Genomic DNA, 20,471 nt, shown 5'->3' with positions numbered 1-20,471 from the left:
CAGCTTCAGGGGGCCACAGGTGAGAGCTGAGTGCAGGGTGGGGCCCAAGGATGGACAAGCTATCCCAGAAGGATCACAACGTGTCTCTCACCAGAGGTACTACCCCTTCCCTAATACCCCATACACCCCATACCATGTTGCACACTTTCCAAATTTTACCCATGACAGCTGGCTTAGTTACCCCACCTACAGATAACTTAGCACTAAACTGCTTGCTTGGTTTTGCCTTAAAGTAGAACCATCGCTTGATGTGACCTTAACATTATGATGGAATCTTCATTTTTCTCCTTGAACTTCACACCTGTTGTTGTTGCTCAACTCAGAAGACACCTCTGTATACCTCCACATCAACGTACTGTTAGATTATACCCTCTTTTTCTCCTCCAGTCCTTGGAAATTCAATACAGGTTCCACCACTGCTACCCTGGGAAAATGAGCATACCTTGTTTTTCAATTTAGCCTCTCTGTGCTTTTAAGCAATCTGCCATTTCAGGCCGCTCTAGATGGCCAATTCCCATACGTCCGCAGTTCCTGCTACTTGTGAATGCGGGGCTGTGCAACATACTTCATCGGAGTCTGGGAAGGTTATCAGGCAAACAGATGCCTTTTAATCTCATGTACCAGGAGGTACCTGGGTCATTTGTAAACTGACAATCCTGGAGGAGAGTAAATCTCAGCCAGGAGGAGCCAGAACCGAACATTCTTGGCGAGAGTTTGTAGTCCCATGATGGAAACATTGGAATATCCATTTAATAAAGACCATCTGGGAGGCTCATCTGAGCAGCAACTGCATGAGGAGCAGAAGTAGAAACAGCAGCACACACTCCTGGCTGCACTGGCAGCTTCACCAACATAGATGGCTATGCACAGATGATAACGTTTCAGAGCTATGAAGGAAGCATTTGCAGAGCTGTTGCTGCCTTTTTGTTCTACCGCCCATCACCTCATTTTCTCTGCTAGTCAATATATACACACATATATGCATTTTGGGTGGGTGGGTATGATTAGTTTTGTAAGGTAAAAGGTAAAGGATCCCTGGACGGTTATGTCCAGTCAAAGGCAACTATGGGGTTGCGGCGCTCATCTTTCTTTCAGGCCGAAGGAACCGGCATTTGTCCACAGACAGCTTTCTGGGTCATGTGGCCAGCATGACTAAACCACTTCTGGCACAGCAGAACAGCGTGATGGAAACCAGAATGCATGGAAACGCTGTCAACCTTCCCGCCACAGTGGTACCTATTTATCTACTTGCCCTGGTGTGCTATAGAACTGCTAGGTTGGCAGGACCTGGGACAGAGCAACAGGAGCTCACTCCATCGCAGGGATTTGAACCACTGATCTTGTGATTGGCAAGCCCAAGAAGCTCAGTGGCTTAGACCACAACGCCACCCACAACCTTTCACCTTTCACATTTAATTTTGTATCACAGCACAGCCCTGACCTCAAAGCTGCCTTGCCCCAGCCCTGGCCAGGTAAGCAGCCATGATGTCAGGCCCAGTAGGTAGCTCCACACCCACCCAAACTCCACCACGCACACTGCCACTGCATCTTGCACTATTTCTCCAATAGAAACAATTCCCTCTCAAAAGCCGCTGTTTGTTGTCCTGATGCCCATGTTGCAGTTGTGTGTTTCCTTCCTGTTCTTCTACTCCAAGGAAGACATCAGGCCCCGTTTAAATCCTTGTGAGACTAGAGAAGCTAATCTGTTTCACTTGTTTTATTATGCTAACTGTTTTATGTAGAGATCAGACTGCAGTTACAGACAGAATCTTTGAGTGGGCTCATTGAGTGCCTTATTTCTGTCAATGATATCAGCTTGAAGTTTTTGCCAAAAAGAAAAGTCAAATGCAAAAAGAATATGATTTGAGAATTTCAAGTATGATGTTTTCCGCTCGTAAAAAAGAAAGAAAGAAAGAAAGAAAGAAAGAAAGAAAGAAAGAAAGAAAGAAAGAAAGAAAGAAAGAAAGAGCAATATGGGATTGCATCCAATCAAGTCCTACTAAGAGTAGACCTATTAGAATTGATGGACCTTGTATGCATCCCATCCAATTGAGGTTTTTGCAATTTTTTTAAATATTAGTTTTATTTTGTAAATGCAAATACAGTTACAGAAATGCTTATGTAATGTTTTCCCATTTAGGCTTTTGTTTCCTACATGATGATCTGTGGCCGGAATAAATCTTTGTTCCCACAATGGTGGCTCAGCTTTGTTTCACCCTTCCAGAGAGAGGTCAAGTTGGCCAAAGACGTTAATGGCTGGTGAGCGTGCCATTCTTGCTACTAGGCCTGCAATACCCCACCGAAGAAGTCTCAGCGGAAGCTTCTCAAACAAAATGCATCAGTGTTTCCTTTGCCCCCCTGCCTTCATTATAAACTCTTGTCTCTGACTCAGAGACCCCCCCCCCGCTGGTTTCAATGAAGGCTGTCATCCATCCTGAGAAGCAGGGAAAGCAAAACCGACCCTTAACTAAATAACTCCCAGAGATGGGAAGTTCTGGCCACTCTCCATCATGCCTGAGCCCCTCTGCTAATCTGTTATGTCTTTTTCGGTAATTTAGCACATTAGGACAGTCCCGGCTATGTTCTGTTTATTTTTCTGATCCTCACATAAACCATATTATAGCTGTAGGCTGGGGCAGGGGAGTAGAGTGGGGAGGAGATGTCTTGTAATTAATACTTGGGGCAGGGTGGAGGGAGGGAATACGAAAGCAGAGGGGAAAGTCCCAAGCTTGTGTTTTCTGCTCTCCATCTGCCGTACAGCTGTTAAAATTAATGTCTCTGTTTAATGAAGTGATTGTTGATTTTGCAACCCCAGGGCCTGAGGTTTGAAAGAACTTATGAAATCACTTGTGCTTTTCAAGCAAAGCATTAGGACCTGGCTTGCTTGCTTGTTATTATTTATTTGCTAAATTTGTTTGCCACTTTCCCACCCAAATGGTGCTTGTGAAGTTCTCAGAGATGGTGGTGGGTGAGGGCAGAGCTAGGGTGCCCATCCTCATTGGCCCTGCTCCAGGGATGCCTTAAACATTATTGGTAGTAGCTGAAGAGAACTACAGCCTAGAGTCAATGGGCAAACCCTTGATGATGTAGGTCAGCGGTGGGGAGCCTGTTATTGGACTCCATTTCCCATCAGCCCCATCCCAGCATGGGCAGTGGTGGGAATTGTAGTTCAGTAACAGCCAGAGGGCCAAAGGTTTCCCATCCCTAATGCATGGGTTTGGGCAAACAGAAAGAGTATGAGAAAGATAAGCTGCATTCCTATATAAAGTGGTACCTCGGTTCTCGAAAAAAGTCTGTTCCAGAAACCTGTTCGGCTTCTGAAACATTCAAAAAGTGAGGTGCGGCTTCCCATTGGTTGCAAGAGCTTCTTGCACCCAGCGGAAGCTGTGTCGCATGTTCGGGTTCCAAAAAACATTTGAAAATGGAAGCATTTACTTCTGGGTTCTCGACGTTCGAGAATCGAAATGTACAACAACAAAGGAGTTCAGGAACCGAGGTTTCACTATAGACACACACTTGTCTGTAAATTCATTCTGCTTAGCTCAGTGGAGTTTAGTACAGCGTAGACATATAAAGGGCTGCATTTCTAAGTACGGTGCTTGTTTAATATGGTTGCAAATCGGCAACTGTTCTGCAGCATACTGATGAGTTTTTCAATAAAACAAGGTTGAAAACGCACAGAATACCAAATGGTGTTGAGGAAAATTAAGATTTTAAAAAAAAATTACTTTCAGTAGCCGTGAAGTCTGTACCAACATGTACTTTGTTCTTTTGAGAATGCAGCACAAAGTTAGCTTTTAGAAAGAGGAAGTGTGTTTACATTAGAGATTAATGTCAAATAAATGGGACTGTTGATCCACGGTTCTCTCCCCACCCCCCACCCCACCCCAGCCTGTCTTTTCTCCTGTCCTGCATACCCGTCCCCTTAGGCTTATTAATATCAGACATATGGGAGAGACACTTGTGAAATGACAGCCACTTCCTCTCCATCCTTTGGATTTGTCAGTAGATCCTGGGGAACTAGAGGGGAAGGTTGGTTCCCCCCCCCCAAACATACACACCCCATGAATTCTTTTTATAAGAAAACTACTTTGTTTGTACTCTTGTTTTTTTAAAAGGGGAGCTGACTTCCTGCAAATACAATATCAAGTTAGACCATCTCACAAGGAGAGGTTTTCTCTCACACACACTAAACATAATGTTTACCGCAATGGTTTCAGACCAAAGATCTCTTCCAGACGGGTTGTGGGGTCCAGTGTGGTTGTGTTCTGCAACTTGCCATTGATGCAATAGTAGAGCATTCATGGTGGGTTTATACAGGGCATTCCACATATCCTCTGCCTTCATTAGATGCTGTGGGACACTTTTTCCAATATTACCTCATTAGTGCTGGAGGGGCATGCAACAAAACCAAGTTAACAGAAAATAAACCTGGAACAATTTGTGGCCTTAAATGTTACAGGATTTCTGCAGGAAATTATGGAACATGCACTTACTGGAAACAAAGCAGTATGTCCACTTGAAAACCTCTGCAGGCACAAACGTTACTGAAAGCATGCTTGTGTATAACTGACTTGATACTATCCTGAATGCACAGTAAAAAAGGGGGGGGTGTCTGGAGAGGTACAAAATATGGCCTGGCTCAGTAGAAGGCAGCTTCCTATAGGAGTTTCAATGATGTACCCAAACCATTTTAATCATACTTAGAGTGCATGTCTAGGAAACTGTCTCATACCCATATAGCTCAGTTTTATCTGTACTAGAGTTAGCCAATGTGATGTCCTCCATATGTTGTTGGACCACCATTATCCCTGATCATTGGCTATGTGGTTGGCTTCCGCAGATGATTGCTGGATAACTCCACATTGGCTGCTCCTAATTTATACCAAGTGGAAGCAGGTCTTCGTGGTTTCAGAGAAGCACATTCCCTGGGGCCTTCCACATGCAAAGCATGTACTTTCTTCACCAGAGGTGTCTGGGGTTGCTGTGGGTCAAAGCCCCATTCCTGTTTCTGCAGCAGGATCCCTGTCTTCAGCAGCCTAGAGCTGCCCAATCAGCAGGAAAGGTGAGCTTTTTTAGCCATTGAGAAGAAATCTTCTTAACCGTTGTGCTGATTGGAGCCAACCAGAGCGAAATATGGTGAGTCAGCCACTAAGGATTGACTCCTAGGGCCGTGCAGGAAGAACGCCAAGGAGTTGTTGTTTATGCTCCAAAACTAAGCATTTAGGAGCACTGAAAACACAAGGTGCTTCAATTTTGAGAGAATGATGTGCAAGTTCTGTTACATATAATGGAATGTCAAGCAAAACACAGCTTAAGAAAACCCTGGGAAAATATATCGGAGAACTACAAATCCTTTGTCCATGGTCACACATAGCAAATAGTAGATATAGCTGAAAGGCATCACATGGAGATCTGCATTGTTATCATAAAGCACCAATGCAGCAGCAAGCAAAGGCTCTAGCAGCTTAGTCAGCTGCTTGTGGCTGGAAAGCCAAACAGGATGTTTGTGACTGTTGCCATGGGAACAAAGGGGCAGTCCATTCTGTACTGAGCACTGGATGTTAGCTCAGTGTGTGTGTCATATGACCCGTACTGGAAGTACATGGGTGGAGTTTATTCTTACTGCTGTGGAGTGCAGACATGTTTCTCTGTACTGATGTAAGAGACAGAAATAAAGAATGTAAATAGATTTCTGTCTGCTTCTTTCCCCTCCCTGGGGGACACCAAAGGGGAGAGAGAATGAACGGTGTGTTCTTCTCACATCTGGGAAGAATCGCCGAGACCTCGCCTGCTTATCAGCAGAGTGGCGCAGCGGGGAGGTCGACAAGGAATATCTGCCGGTGCCTACGCTGTGGCACATTCCTCTGACCCAGGCAGAATTCCAACATGCATGACCACTCCAATGCATTCACAATTATTATTATTGTATAATTATAATATTATTGTATAATCTTAGAAGGCTGTATTTGAGGGTGTGGCAGTGAGGCAGCTTGGCTGTCTGGGGCTATGCCTATGACTCTCATGAAAGATTCTGCACTTCTGAATCCGCCAGTACACTACTGATCTTCACAGAGCAATAGCCTTTCCCCATTTCTACCCAGAGTCTTCAAACCTGTTCCATCGGTTTCCAGAGTTGCATTCCAGGTCAGACACCTCTTCTCAAGATCATGGCAGTCCCCAAAGGGTATCTTTAGCCCTAGCTCACATTTTGCTTTCTCCTAAGGATTTCCAAAAGAAACTCCATCAACCTTGCTTGATGACAACAATGCCCCATTGTCAGAGGTGCATCTCCTAATATCCCATTCAGTCTCCAGTTGGCATGGCAGTCTCGGAGTTCAATGAGGCACAGCTGCATGTTTCTTTAATGATGAACAAACATCTGGAAGAGCTAAGGAGCAGCAATAATAGAGAACTTTTCACCTCGGTTTGTAGGGCTCTAAGCTGACTGAAGTATTCATGATCAGCACATTTGGGCCACATTGATCCTCCACAATAAATAGTGCATAATGCTTTTAATTTGCACGGCAAGATGTTTTACTGTTTCTGCCTTCCATGCTCATCCTTCCAACAACCATGCTCTAATGTTATATACCTGTATCTTGGGCTGAAATTGCATGATTTGCCCCTTTTCATCGCCCAGCTTGCAATCTCTGATGCACTGGACACCACATGGCAGCAATGAAGCCACAACAGGAGAAACAGCCTCTACATCGCCAGCATGTAGAAATCAGAACAACTCCATCATTCTGTCTTGGGGAGTTAATGTTCTGCCTAGGAAGGGAAAACACACTTTGAGATTCTGTCTGTCTTGGCCAGGCTGCCAAGCTAAACGGCGCTCCACTCTGGGTAGTGATTCCTCTGCTTCTCTGGAGAGACCTCTGTGAGTTCTGGGAGGGAGGTGGCTTCCTGCTCCAAGAGCCCTTTCGACTCTGTTCCTTGTAATGGAAAAAGAAAGGGAGGGGGAAAGATGTGGCACTGGGGCTCTGCTGCCCCTATTATTTTAGCGCTAATACTTTCAGCCTGTGTTTATTTTCGGAGAGTGGCCAGTGTCTCCACTGCCGGAGATCCTGCACACATTGCACTAGTATGAGGGAGGAGGGGATCTCTGGTGACTGCATTCAGCAGCAGCAGCAGCGAGTGCATGTGAGTGTGCATGTGTTTGTTTTAGAAGTGTTGCTAGACTGGGGGCTGGACGAGGGAGATTGCCAACAGAGCAGCTTGCGAACAGGACAAGTGCTGTGTTTGTTTACTTAGCTGAGTGGAGCTGGGCTTGGGGCAGAGGGAAGAGAGAGAAAGGCAGGTGCAGGCCTGACAAGTCCTCTCTCTAAACCAGAACGAAAATAAATGGCAGCAAAGGGAAGCCATGGGCTTCGGGGTGCGAATCATCTTCCACCATCTGGTAGGGTGCTGGGCTGAGATAATTCCTAGGCCAGGAGATAGAACCTTTTTTCAGCCCAAAAGTGGCACATTCCCTCCTAAGGCAACCTTCCGAGGGCCATGCAGTGACAGTAGGGAGGGGCAAAGGTGGGCAGAGCAACACACGTGAAAATGACCTGCGTGCACCAAAAACGGAGTAGCAGCAAATAAAACTGATGGAGTATGCAGAACTGGCCAAGTTGACTGGGAGAATTCAGAACCACAAAGATGAGGACTTCCTTAAGGATTGGAAGAAATATATGACTTACAGTGGTACCTCGGGTTACATACGCTTCAGGTTACAGACGCTTCAGGTTAAAGACTCCGCTAACCCAGAAATAGTACATCGGGTTAAGAACTTTGCTTCAGGATGAGAACAGAAATCATGCTCCAGCGGTGCGGCAGCAGCAGGAGGTCCCATTAGCTAAAGTGGTGCTTCAGGTTAAGAACGGACCTTCAGAATGAATTAAATACTTAACCCAAGATACCACTGTATTTGAAAGACAATTGAATTAATGTAACATCGCTTGTAGGTTCACAATAAGTTTTGTAAGGGGGACTATATAAATTATTGTAAAATGATTTAGGAAGGAAACAATTAGGAATTGAAGTTTAAAAGCATTAATTAAAATAATAAAATGAAAGATTAGATAGCAAATTTGAAAATCACTAGACAGGATTGATGGAAGTCTCAGGCTATAATAGCCAAAATGAGGATGATGTGATGTGAAGTTTTGTTTGGAAAAAATTAATAAAAATGATATAAAGAGAGAGAGAGAAAATGACCTGTGTGCAGTAGGCTCGTTTCAACACAAGTTCACACAAGTTTCTGTATCTCCCATCACAATGGGCAACAAGCATTATCAGATTCAAGGGCACATTCTAGACAGGCAAAAAGACTTCAGGGGTGAAGCAGGACCAGTGAGAGGTGTGGTCTTGGGAGAGTTCAGGAGACCAGACAGAGAGAACTGGAAGACATACCCTCCAACATTTCTCCAATAGAAATAAGGTAAAGGTAAAGGGACCCCTGACCATTAGGTCCAGCCATTGCCAACTCTGGGGTTGCGGTGCTCATCTCGCTTTATTGGCCGAGGGAGCCAGCGTACAGCTTCCAGGTCATGTGGCTAGCATGTCTAAGCCGCTTCTGGCGAACCAGAGCAGTGCACGGAAACGCCGTTTACCTTCCCGCTGGAGTGGTACCTATTTCTCTACTGACACTTTGACATGCTTTTGAACTGCTAGGTTGGCAGGAGCAGGAACCGAGCAACGGAGCTCACTCCGTTGCGGGGATTCGAACCACCGGCCTTCTGATCGGCAAGTCCTAGGCTCTGTGGTTTAACCCACAGTGCCACCCACATCCCTAGAAATAGGCCAGATGCTGTCAAATAATAATTTTCCTGTATTTTCTTTTCTTAACCTCTGTCATCGAACCAAAGTGTCATTCCCAGACAGTCACCCATCCAAGCACTGGCCAGTTCCAGACTTCTTCTGTAGCTGCATCAAGGTGGCCACACCCTTGGGATGGTTCCTCTGTGAAGTTGAACATATGAAAGCTTTGTCATCACTTGCTTGGTTGTTCACCATTGCATCTGCCCAGAGCCAACCAGTGGTGATGTTTTGACTGGTAGGTGTGTTTTTCAATAGCTTGGTCCTTGCTCGACTCCCTCAGTGGTAAACTTTTGGCTCGGTCATAGTTTATACACCTGGCGTGCTGGCTGAACTCTTAACACACTGTAAGCGATGGACATGCTATGCTACTTTAAGGATGGCGGCATTCTGGAAAATGAATTTTGTCTGGCCCACCTTTAAGCCAGCCCTTATGCACACTTGTCCCCATTGATTTGGTGTTACTTGAGACTCCCTTCCTTCTGCTTGTTCGGCCACTCATACGGATTACTTGTTCGGATTACAATAGAAACTCGCCCTGGTGGGATGTTGTCCTTCCTGCTGCTAAGCTGTTTTTGCAGGTGAGAGAATAAAAGAGGCAGGGGAGGGCTTACTTGATTTTTGTACATTATTGAGGCAGGAAGTTAAGAGGCAGTTGAGAGTTTCACTCCCCCACCCCACCCCACCCTCACCACACGCACAGCTTTTTTTTCTCTTTTCTTTTGAGGGCAAAAGTGAATTGCACAAAGATCCTTTTCTTTCCTGTCTGGGATCCTTTCAAAGTGTCCTGGGGCTGCGGGAATAGCAGCTTGGCTGCAGGTAAATGGTTCCTTGGACCCTGCTGCTCAGAGTTGATCTGCAGGTGCACTTTAAGCCCTGGAAACTGAGCTCCGTGCACAGTAACTGAAGACAGAGGATGGGACAGCAATCCTTGTTCCTCCAGATGTTTCGTTCTACCTGCCTTCTCGCTATGCACTTCTTTGCCTTTTGTTCGTTTACAAAATAAATTCGGCTTCTTGGGGCATCCCTCTCCCCATTCCAATTGTAAGAGAATTGTTTCGTCTTTGAAATTTAGTTTTAGGGCCCCAGACTTTTTTGCAGGTACGTTCTGCATCATGTCCTTGATATAATAATACTACGTTAAAGGTAAAGGGGCCCCTGACCATTAGGTCCAGTCGTGGCCGACTCTGGGGTTGCGGCGCTCATCTCGCTTTATTGGCCGAGGGAGCCGGCGTACAGCTTCCGGGTCATGTGGCCAGCATGACTAAGCCACTTCTGGCGAACCAGAACAGAACACGGAAACGTCGTTTACCTTCCCGCCGGAGCAGTACCTATTTATGTACTTGCACTTTGACATGCTTTTTGAACTGCTAGGTTGGCAGGAGCCAGGTCTAGGCAATGGGAGCTCACCCCGTCATGGGGATTCAAACCACCGACCTTCTGATCGGCAAGTCCTAGGCTATGTGGTTTAACCCACAACACCACCCGGTTTATACTGGAAACAGCTCTGGTGTGGGACACACTTGCCAGGAAAATTGCTGACTACTGACCTACCCACTTTTTAAGCAGAAAGGAGGAAGGGAGTGGCACATTGGAAGGTTGGAAGGGAGTTAAAAACTAAGGAGGATTCCTACACTGGCCCTGATAAACCAGGGTCAGGTAGTAGAGGAAGATAGATTGCTTCCTGAAAACATTGGCAAAGGTAAGCAATGGCTAGGACTGGTCTGTGAAAGAGCAGGATTTTCTATCATTTTGTGCTGAGATTATAGCTGTAAAATGGTTGTGAAATGATTGCTTTTTCCTTTCAAGTAACTCCTGTATAGGAGGGTCAAAAGTTCGCAGGAAGGTTAAAAGTACAGGGGGTGTTTTGCTCAGGAAGAGTCGACAATACAAGGTGATGTTTTGCACAGAAGGGCTAAAGGATCGCCCTAATAACCTGGCAAATGGGGGAGATAGAAAGTTCACCAAGACCCTTCTCTTCTTATGACTGGCTGGAAGGTTGAGAAAGGAAGTAAAAATACAGCATGTAAGTTGAGTTACAAATAGAATACCGGTAGCTAAAAAGATGAGGTGTGCTGGTCCTGAGGGTTAACCGTGCGGCAAGGCCCAAGTCCAGTCCGAGGTCGAGGGTGCGGTACGGAGGCCGTCCATCAAAGCTGAAGCTGGGTCCAAGGCAGGGAGTCAGGTGAGGTCAGGAACTCTGGCAGAAGAGCAGGACAGGGTGCAGGCAAGAACAGGCTACCAACAATGTTGCTCCCGCAACCTGGGACTGGGGCTGGCTGGCTTTTATCTGCCCTGAGGCATAGGGCAGCCCCGGTCCACAGGTGACTCACCTCTCCTGGCCTGGAGGTGAGCACTCCTCCTGCGAGAACTTAGTTCCCTCCGCCTCTCTGCCCTGAGCCTCTGCAGCTCAGGAGAGGCTGGAGGGTTACCGGACCCAGAGGCAACTTCACCTTCCCCTGACGGGGCTGACAGTGGAGCACCTGCAGGCAATGGGTCCTCCATCATCTCAGGAGCCAGAGCAGACTCAGCTGATGCCTGCACCTGAGGATCCAGCACAGGTGAGGACCCTTCAGGCTCAAGCCCCAGCCCCGGCTCAGCTGGTTCTGGAGGTGGGGACTCCTGTGCAGGCTGGGATTCCTCAGGTTCAGCCTCCGAGTCCGAATCCCAAGCCATCACATGAGGAGTTGAAGAAACTTGTGGAGTCAAAAATGTACAAGAGATGAAAAGGACTGAAACACTTTTTAAAAGTTAGAATACTGGAACGTGTTCAAGGGCACAGATGAGTAGTGCAGCAAAAGCCAGCAAAAACTAAAAGGTGCCCAGAAGCTCAGTTGAGGGATGCAAATGACAAGTGTTGCCTTGTCTAGGCACACTGCCTAGAATAGGTATAGCTGGATGCATTTAGCTCAATTTATGTTTAACTTATGGGTCTAAATGACATTGCCATTTCTAGACTCCATAGGAAATAAACACAGCTTGTGATGGGACAATCTGGTTTGAGTCCTTGTTATTCGGCCGATGCCTAAGTGCCACAATACTCCACTCAATAGAGTAGGTTGGGTCAGTTAAAGTCGAAAAGGTCAAACAGCTGTTCAGTGAGGGCAGATAGAGAAAAAGAAAATCATTTACTTGGTGGCTGTGGGAAAGTTAAGAAGGAAGAGGGGTTGGTTTAACTGGTCACCTTGCCTCCCTTGTAGTTCAGGATACACTCCATACACATTTTACTGCCTGACACAAAGGACAAGAGGGAGCTCTCTCTCTCCCATTCTCTGTATAAGACCCCACCAGATTTGCAACTGAACCTTCCTTCAGCTCTGGTGATGGAACAGCATCTGCCACTGCACCTGAGGACAGTAGGCTAGCCTGAGAAGTACAAAGCAGGCCCTGTGGTGCACACAGTTCTGTCCTCCAACAAGTCACCATTGCTTCCCATCGCCTGTTTCTCCCACCTGAGACATCTACCTCACTCTCTCTAATGGTAAGGCCAACCATGGCAAAACCACTCCCTTCTTGGGGAGTGGTCTCCAATAGAGATCCACAGACAAACCTGAAACACTCTGGCTTGGTGTCCATTTGTTTCCCATATTTGCTGCAGATTCGGAGAAAGTATGCAGCTCAATGAGCAGCTTTGTGATTTGGGCTGGAATATCACTTTCCCAGGCCTGTTTTAATGGGACTTGTTGTTTTTCCCAGACTCTTTGATCCAGTTCATTGCTCGTTGCATCTAATCTGAGATGCCTGAAAATGCATCTTGAGTTTTTGGAGAGTTATGGCTCCCGTCTTATTCATTAGCCACTTGGCTTGTAGCCAGAGGAGATGTTCTGGCTTCTTTGCATGCCAGACGTGATGAGGAAAAAATGGAGGGTGTGTGTGTCTTGATCCTTGAGAAGAAAAGGTCTTGGGTAAATCAAAAGGAAATGTTTGTAATGGGTTACTGAGGCCAATAGAAGTCAATCCATCTTTATACGGCTAACTCATCCCAGGAGAGAACTGGTGAGATTAAACCATTCATTTGCATTCTGATACAGCTGCTTAAAGTCTTTCATCTTGCAAACGATGCTCCAATCTGTGGAAACTTCCCTTCTCACCACCGCTTCAATCTTTCTCACTTTCCTTCATTCTCTTTTGCAGATACACGCAAGCACACACTTTTTCAACCTCATGTTTCAATGGCTTTACAAAATACTTTAATCCAACCTAACATCAAATTATGGAAGAAATGAAACCGGGATGAAGGCTTTAGAGTTCAAATGCTAAAGATGGCTCAGATCCATTTGTCCTTTTCGGAGCAGAGAAGAGATGAAGCCAGCCATAATGTCTAGAGCCAATCTGTGTTGTTGTTTTTTAAAGAATAATTTTTTTATTAACCGACCAATCACATCAGATCAAACCAAATTACATAAATTCCAAATTACACAGCCGAATTTTAAATTTATGTTGGGGGTACCCATATTTCAAGTTCTGAAGGGGATCCAATCAACTTCTTGCTTCTTACTGCTGTTTTAATGTCCACAAATGTTCACAGTATTATCCAGTCCTTTCTTCTTGTTTTTCCACATCTCTTGTTATTTTCATATATTTTTCCTTTCTCTTTGTGACCTCTGATAGTCTCCACAAGCTGGTTAGACAGTTTGTAATCCTGCGTGGATATTATTATTTTTTATCCAGTAGCCATATCCAGACGTTTTCCATGTAACATCACTTCCATACATCAAAACAGTCTTAGCTTCATTAATCTTCACCAATCTGCCTCCTTTCTCAAAACCTCTGAGGAGATTCACCAGGAATGCAGTCTGAAAACAAGTCCGTTCCTTCTCTCGGCTATAAATCCTTTGGCAAGATGGCGACTCCGAATTAATTGCTGTGCCATTCCCAAACCTCTTATTGCTTCTCGATCTCCATAAAGCATACTTTTGGTTAAAGTTTATCTCCACACAGACCTTAATCATCCTGCTTGGGTCAGTTCAACCGACGATTCTAATGAGGAGGGGTTCTTGTAAATCACATAGAATGTCTAGAGCCAATCTGCTGTGGAAGAAATCTACTTGAAAAGGAAGAACATTGGGATCACCATGAGCAAGGAGATGGAGAAGGCCCTTTTTTATCCACCCATTCTAATCCACAGGTCACATGTCAATATTTCCACTTTTATTGGCAGGTAGGGGTTTGTGTGTGCCTATCTTCTCTATTTGGATGAATTCCCACAAGTGTTTATTGCAAACATTTCCTATGGGATTCACTCCCCATTCAAAGCTAGAGCAGCTCTTGTTCCTAGAGAAGGGGGGGTGGGGAGGAAGGGCTACTTAGGTTCCAAGCAACTCTCTTCCATGGCTGGCAATGGGGAACTGCAATTCCCAGGGTGCAATACAATAAAGTGTTCTGCTTGCAAGCTCACAGAGCGGGAGCTCAGAAAGTAGACACATTCAAGATATTCAAATTGATGATTGTTTACCCTTTTCTAGTTTATGTAGCATTGTTATTTTGCAGTGGTGTTATTGAGAAATTTGAATTCTAATGAGCTCTCATTTTTAGTCTTGGACTTATTGTAATACCATTTCTGGTAGCCATCAGCACATATCGAGATGGTTCAAACGGACTCTTTTACAATACACTCTCAGTCGTTCCTCCCTGACAGGACTTCTCTACTAGTTCCACCATTTTTCTTCATCCCCACTCAACCACTGCCAGTGGTTTGAGTTCCTCTAGGGATTTAAGAAAGCATTGTTAGCCCAAGTACAAAGGATATATTTATCCCGGGGCTTTCCAAAAGACCAGGTGCTATCCTCTTTAATCTTCTGGGTCAGAGGTCAGCATTTTTGACACTGCCGTGATCAAACAGGAGGTGGACTTGGAGAATGATTCCCAGGAACATGTGTGGTTTTGGCTCAGAAATGATAACCTTTTTTCCTCCCCTGTTTTCCAATAAAATAGTAAATTCAATGCTCTCTTCATTTAGAGCTATCGCTTTTCTTCCTCAGGGGCAAAACCTGAAAAATAGTGTATCAATACAAATCTGACTTATAAGAAAAGATGCAAATAGGTGTACTCATGCCACCCACCTGAATGTGTGCAGAATTTTCTCAGGAAATCTGTGGGGCCAGCCAACCCACCCTTCCCCATGGTTTTAGGGCTCCCTCCCTACTGAGATACAGCTGTTCATCACATGGCCAAGGTTTAGGCATCAACTCAAAACATGATCCAAGAAATTGATCTATTCATTTTTATTTTTATTATGTTTAGAGCTTTTCAGCCCAAAAGGCTCCCAGATTAGCTTACATGCAATCAATAAAAAAACAAAACAAGAAAAGACAGTCCCTGCTTGCAGGTCTACCATATAAAACTACTACACACAAAAAAATAAAAACACAAGTCAAAGAGACCAGGGAGGAAGAAAAATCAAACTCAAGAACCAATTATTAAGTCGTAATGTATATATATAATTCTATATTTATTGTTAGCCACCAGGTTGATTATCGCATTAACATGGAAATATTAAGAGGGATTAAATAAGGAATTGTGGTACAGTATAGTCAAATCTGCTCCATAATTATTGCTGAAAAAATAGCTCAAAATTTAAGGTATACTAGAGGACAAATGAAAGAAATATTCATTTTTTTACTATGCAGCAAAATTTTATACAATAACGATGATAACAATGTTCGAATGACTCCTGTTAAATAAATATGCTGCTATTGTGAAGATGTCATTGTGATCATTTTATGATTTATTCGATTTCTTATCCACCCAGTAGTGTCACGGAACAGTGGCTTTTTAATCAATATACCACCATGTCATGCTAAAGTTCAAGTGATGGTAAAGAACTGTATGCTGGGATAGTGTCCCAAATTCCATCACATGAAATTACAATGCAAAACTCCCACGATTTCTAAGTTAATGAGGCTGAAAATGACTTTTTCGCCTAGAAGCTAATTGTTAATGACATGGAAATGTTTGTGAAGCTCCCACTAGATTTCACCAGATACCCAGATGTGGCTTTTGTGTCATGTGAAAGATCACATAAGGAATAGAAATGACCAGGTAAGGTAATTTCAGGGAAATGGAAAAGGACTCTAAAGTGAAACTAGGTAGAACCCAACTCTGGTTCTGCTCTGAGCTACAGAGTTCATATGTTGTTTTAACAGGGAGCAAACAGCCTCAGCACAGTTGTGAGCCCTGCGCATACTGGAAAGTGTTGTTTTGCTTAAAGGGGCCCAGCCTTTTCCATGACTTTCTTACCGCAACAGAGCAGGGGGGTTCTCCAGTCACACCGACTCCTCCATGGAGTTCTCCAAGTCCAAGGATAGCAGTACTAGGGGGACGCTGCCTCTGTAGGCTCATTAGGTGGCTACACTTCTAGAAGGCACTTCTGTGTACCTTCCCCCTCTGTTTCAGAGTCCTCCTCTTCCTCACATGAAGAGGACTCTGACAACTGGTACCCTCCAGAAGTTGTTGAACTACAACTCACATCATCACCTTTGAGCATGGCTATTGAGCATGGCCAAATGCATTTCTTAGTACAGAAAGTATTGATTTGATTTGTAGAGATCTTTCCTGTTCTAATTAATTCAAGAGGGTTCTGGAAGCTTCTCTGTGTGAAAGAAACTTCATGTTTGGGTTATTTCTTCAGAGAAGCTGAGTACAGCCTGTTTAAACTAGTTCTGTTATCTCTATCTGTCAAGGTCATGTTGACTATAATAGTGAGACGCGAAGGAGGTTTTACTCTCTCTTTCTGTCTCTTTTTCTTTCTGGTGTGGTGTTCTATATATAGTGTTAAGGTTTAGTCTTATTACAGTATAGGTTATTGTAAGTTTAAGTTAGGTCTTCTGCAACTAGATTTCTTATGGACAGGGCCGATCCTGAATGTATTGGATTATGCTCATTTGCCTTCAGTAGCAGTCAAGCTCTGCTGGATGAAATACAATTGCCTCTGGTCTATTTTTTGGGAATCCTGCAAGGTGTTTAAGTTTTTACTCTGCTAACTATACATTGGAATCTACTCTAGATCAATATTGAGTAGAATTTAAATGACACAAATATCTGGTGGGTAACGGTTTTGGGAAGACTGTTCTAACCTACAAGGTTCTGAGCTGCTTTGGGTTGTATGAGGAGCAGCAGTTGATGGAAGGACCAACCAACTTCCAGTCCTTGTCCTTGCCTCTTTCACATGTGTTCATTTATAAGTCCACTCCATGACATTAATTTTAGATACAGTGGTGCCTCGCTAGACGAAAAGAATTCGTTCCGCGATTCTCTTCGTCTAGCGGTTTTTTCGTCTTGCGAAGCAAGCCCATTGACAGCTTAGCGGATTAGTGCTAGAGCTGTCAAGTGGCTTCCAGCGATCAGCTGTTAAGCGGCTTATCAGCAGAACAGCTGATAAGCGGCTTAGCGGCTTAGGAAAAGGGCAAAGAAAGCTTTAAAAAACCCGCCGGGGGACACAAGATTTTTTCGTCTTGTGAAGCAACCCCATAGGGAAATTCGTTTTGCGAAGCGCCTCTAAAACGGAAAACCCTTTCGTCTAGCGGGTTTTTCGTCTTGCGAGGCGTTCGTCTTGCAGGGCACCACTGTACATATTTAAATAGGTATTTTTGAATTTATTTGCTCACAAAGCACGCATTCCTAAATGAGTTTCTTTCCTCAAAATACACATTTCTAAGCAGGTTTTATCCCAAAATACATATTTGTATATGCATTGTGGTATTTCTCATTGCTGAAAACTGTTTTGTGAAATTTAGAAAAGTGCAAAATTCAAAGGATAGTTATATTCTCATCCACACATTAGTCAAAGAGGTACTGAATGAATCAGGTGAGTCCAAATTAGAATTCCTCAATTATCTCTGCCTTTGCCATTATGTAAGAACCTGGGTTCGCGGGAGAGAATTCCCCCCGCCAATGAGGCAGAATCCCAGAGTCCAGACTGTTTCCTGACAACACTGTAGCCAAAGCACAGGCATGACTGAACAAACCTGGAAATGGGAGCACTTTGCCCCCCGTGATCTGTGTCAGCAGGCTGGAGAATGAACAGTGGGAAGGAATGCAAATGTATGGTTTCGCTCTCACCACTTTGCAGAAGTGGTTAGAAAATAATAAATTGGTATTTCTAAAGCAACTACTGAAGCACAAGCAGATAGGAAGACAGACCATAGCAAAAGCATTTAAACAACAGCTTCAGACAGTTGCTAAACACTTGAATTATGAGAACCACAGCCTGTCAGACTTATTGGCAAATGCTCAAGAGCAGGCTTCCTCAAACTCGGCCCTCCAGATGTTTTTGGCCTACAACTCCCATCATCCCTAGCTAGCAGGACCAGCGGTCAGGGATGATGGGAATTGTAGTCTCAAAACATCTGGAGGGCCAAGTTTGAGGAAGCCTGCTCTAGAGGTTCCAACTGATCCTACAATGTTAGCAATATTAATTATTATAATCTGACTGGGTCACCATACCTTCCAACATTTCTCCGGTGAAAATAAAGACATCCTATTCCATACCCTCCAGCATTGCTCCGATGAAAACAGACATTTCCTCCCAAATTTCTCAGATGAAAAAAGGAATGTCCTATTTCATGTCCTCCAACATTTCTCCAATGAAAAGAGGGACATCCTAAGAAAAAGCGGAACATTTAGGATCAAATCAGAAACTGGGATGGCTTCTGTAAATCAGGGACAGTTCTTGGTAAATAGGGACACTTGGAGAGTCTGGGTTGCCCCAGCCACTCTGAGCAGCTCCTAAAAGCAAAAAGGGAGAACTTTTGGATGTACACATTAACACTGCATGGCCTCAACCAAGAGGATAGGACTAGCATGGCTTAGCGTCAGCGAATGAAGCCCTTCTGAACATCACATTCTCATAGCTCTATGACGGCCACATTAGAAACGGCATTACTTTTATCAGAGCAAATGATGAAGGTGGAAGACAAAATGTTTTGCCATGAGAATTTTTAAATTTCTCTTTTGTTACTCATTGTAATATATATAGGTAAAGGTAACGGGACCCCTGACCAGAAGGTCCAGTCGTGGCCGACTCTGGGGTTGTGGCGCTCATCTCACTTTATTGGCCAAGGGAGCTGGCATACAGCTTCCGGGTCATGTGGCCAGCATGACTAAACTACTTCTGGCGAACCAGAGCAGCGCACGGAAACGCTGTTTACCTTCCCACCAGAGCAGTACCTATTTATCTACTTGCACTTTGATGTGCTTTCGAACTGCTAGGCTGGCAGGAGCAGGAACCGAGCAATGGGAGCTCACCCCGTCGCCGGGATTCGAACTGCCAACCTTCTGATTGGCAAGTCCTATGCTCTGTGGTTTAACCCACAATGCCACCTGCGTCCCTTGTAATATATACCGTATTTTTTGCTCTATAAGACTCACTTTTTCCCTCCTAAAAAGTAAGGGGAAATGTGTGTACGTCTTATGGAGTGATTGCAGGCCGCACAGCTATCCCAGAAGCCAGAACAGCAAGAGGGATTGCTGCTTTCACTGCGCAGCGATCCCTCTTGCTGTTCTGGCTTCTGAGATTCAGAATATTTTTTTCCCTTGTTTTCCTTCCAGTCTTGTGGTCTGGTGCGTCTTATAGAGTGAAAAATATGATATATATATATACCTGTACATAAATACATTCCTTATATACAAAAAGGGAACATCTTCTACACTACAGGCACCGAAAGGACAATGCAGAAGGGCACCAACTATGAAATGCATGGGTGGGGAACCTGAGACTCGGGGGGGTCAAATACAGCCCCAAAGCCCCTCTATTTAGCTATTTAGCCCTCAGACCCTTCCCCAGGCCACACTGCCTGTCTGTTTTTCCCTGGCTGGAATGTGGCCTGGAGCTCTGATAATGCCTCCTGTTTGCCTGGCTGGAAGATAGTGTGTTTGAAACTAGCCCACTGTACAAAGATAAAAGTCCCATCCAATGCCTCTGGCTCCACTTAAAACTGGCATGTGGAACCCAGATGGCTCCCAGAAAGGGATGTGGCCCTTGAGAAGAGGGCTTCCCTCCCCTAATATAATGCCTGTCCAATAAATGATATTACCTGATCTACCTTCTTCCCCCTTCCTATACCACGAGAACATGACAAAGCTGAATGAGTACCACATGCCCTTTAAGCTATTCACAGTGTCCATAATTTCCAGCTGTGCTAAAACGCAACTTCTGCTGCAAACACATATTCAGGATTCAAATACCTTCCAGATAAAAAACTCCCCTAGGGAATTTGTTCCAGAGGTTAGTTACTTTCCTTGTTCGTATCATGTGTGCCAAATCATAGTCTGCCTAGCTTCAGTTTCAGATACAGGATCGCGTTCTGCTTTTTGTCCTCTTCAGACATCTTTGAACATTCCCCACTTTGCCTGCACTCCAGGCCCTTTGCTGTACGTTATGAGTCTGCTACTTAACCCTCTCTGGGTATGTCTCATAAGTTCCTCCCGAGGTTAGATGTGAACGTTTAAAAGATGGCTCACCTGTCTACGTTGTACATATGGCAAAGCTGTATACTCTGCTAGTTAAATGTGCATTTCAAGGCACCATCTGGATTCTGAAGAGCATGGCAGATGTTTCTCTTTCTCCATCCTTACCGTACTCCTGACACCTCGCATGCACAGATGCCTACACCTGGCCCTTTCCCCTCCATAAACAAGCCCATAAATTAAACTACCATGGGAAGGAT

Source organism: Podarcis melisellensis (genome assembly GCF_964234715.1).
Source record: "Podarcis melisellensis genome assembly, chromosome: 15".
Lineage (NCBI taxonomy): Eukaryota > Metazoa > Chordata > Lepidosauria > Squamata > Lacertidae > Podarcis > Podarcis melisellensis.
This window is presented reverse-complemented; position numbering follows the sequence as displayed.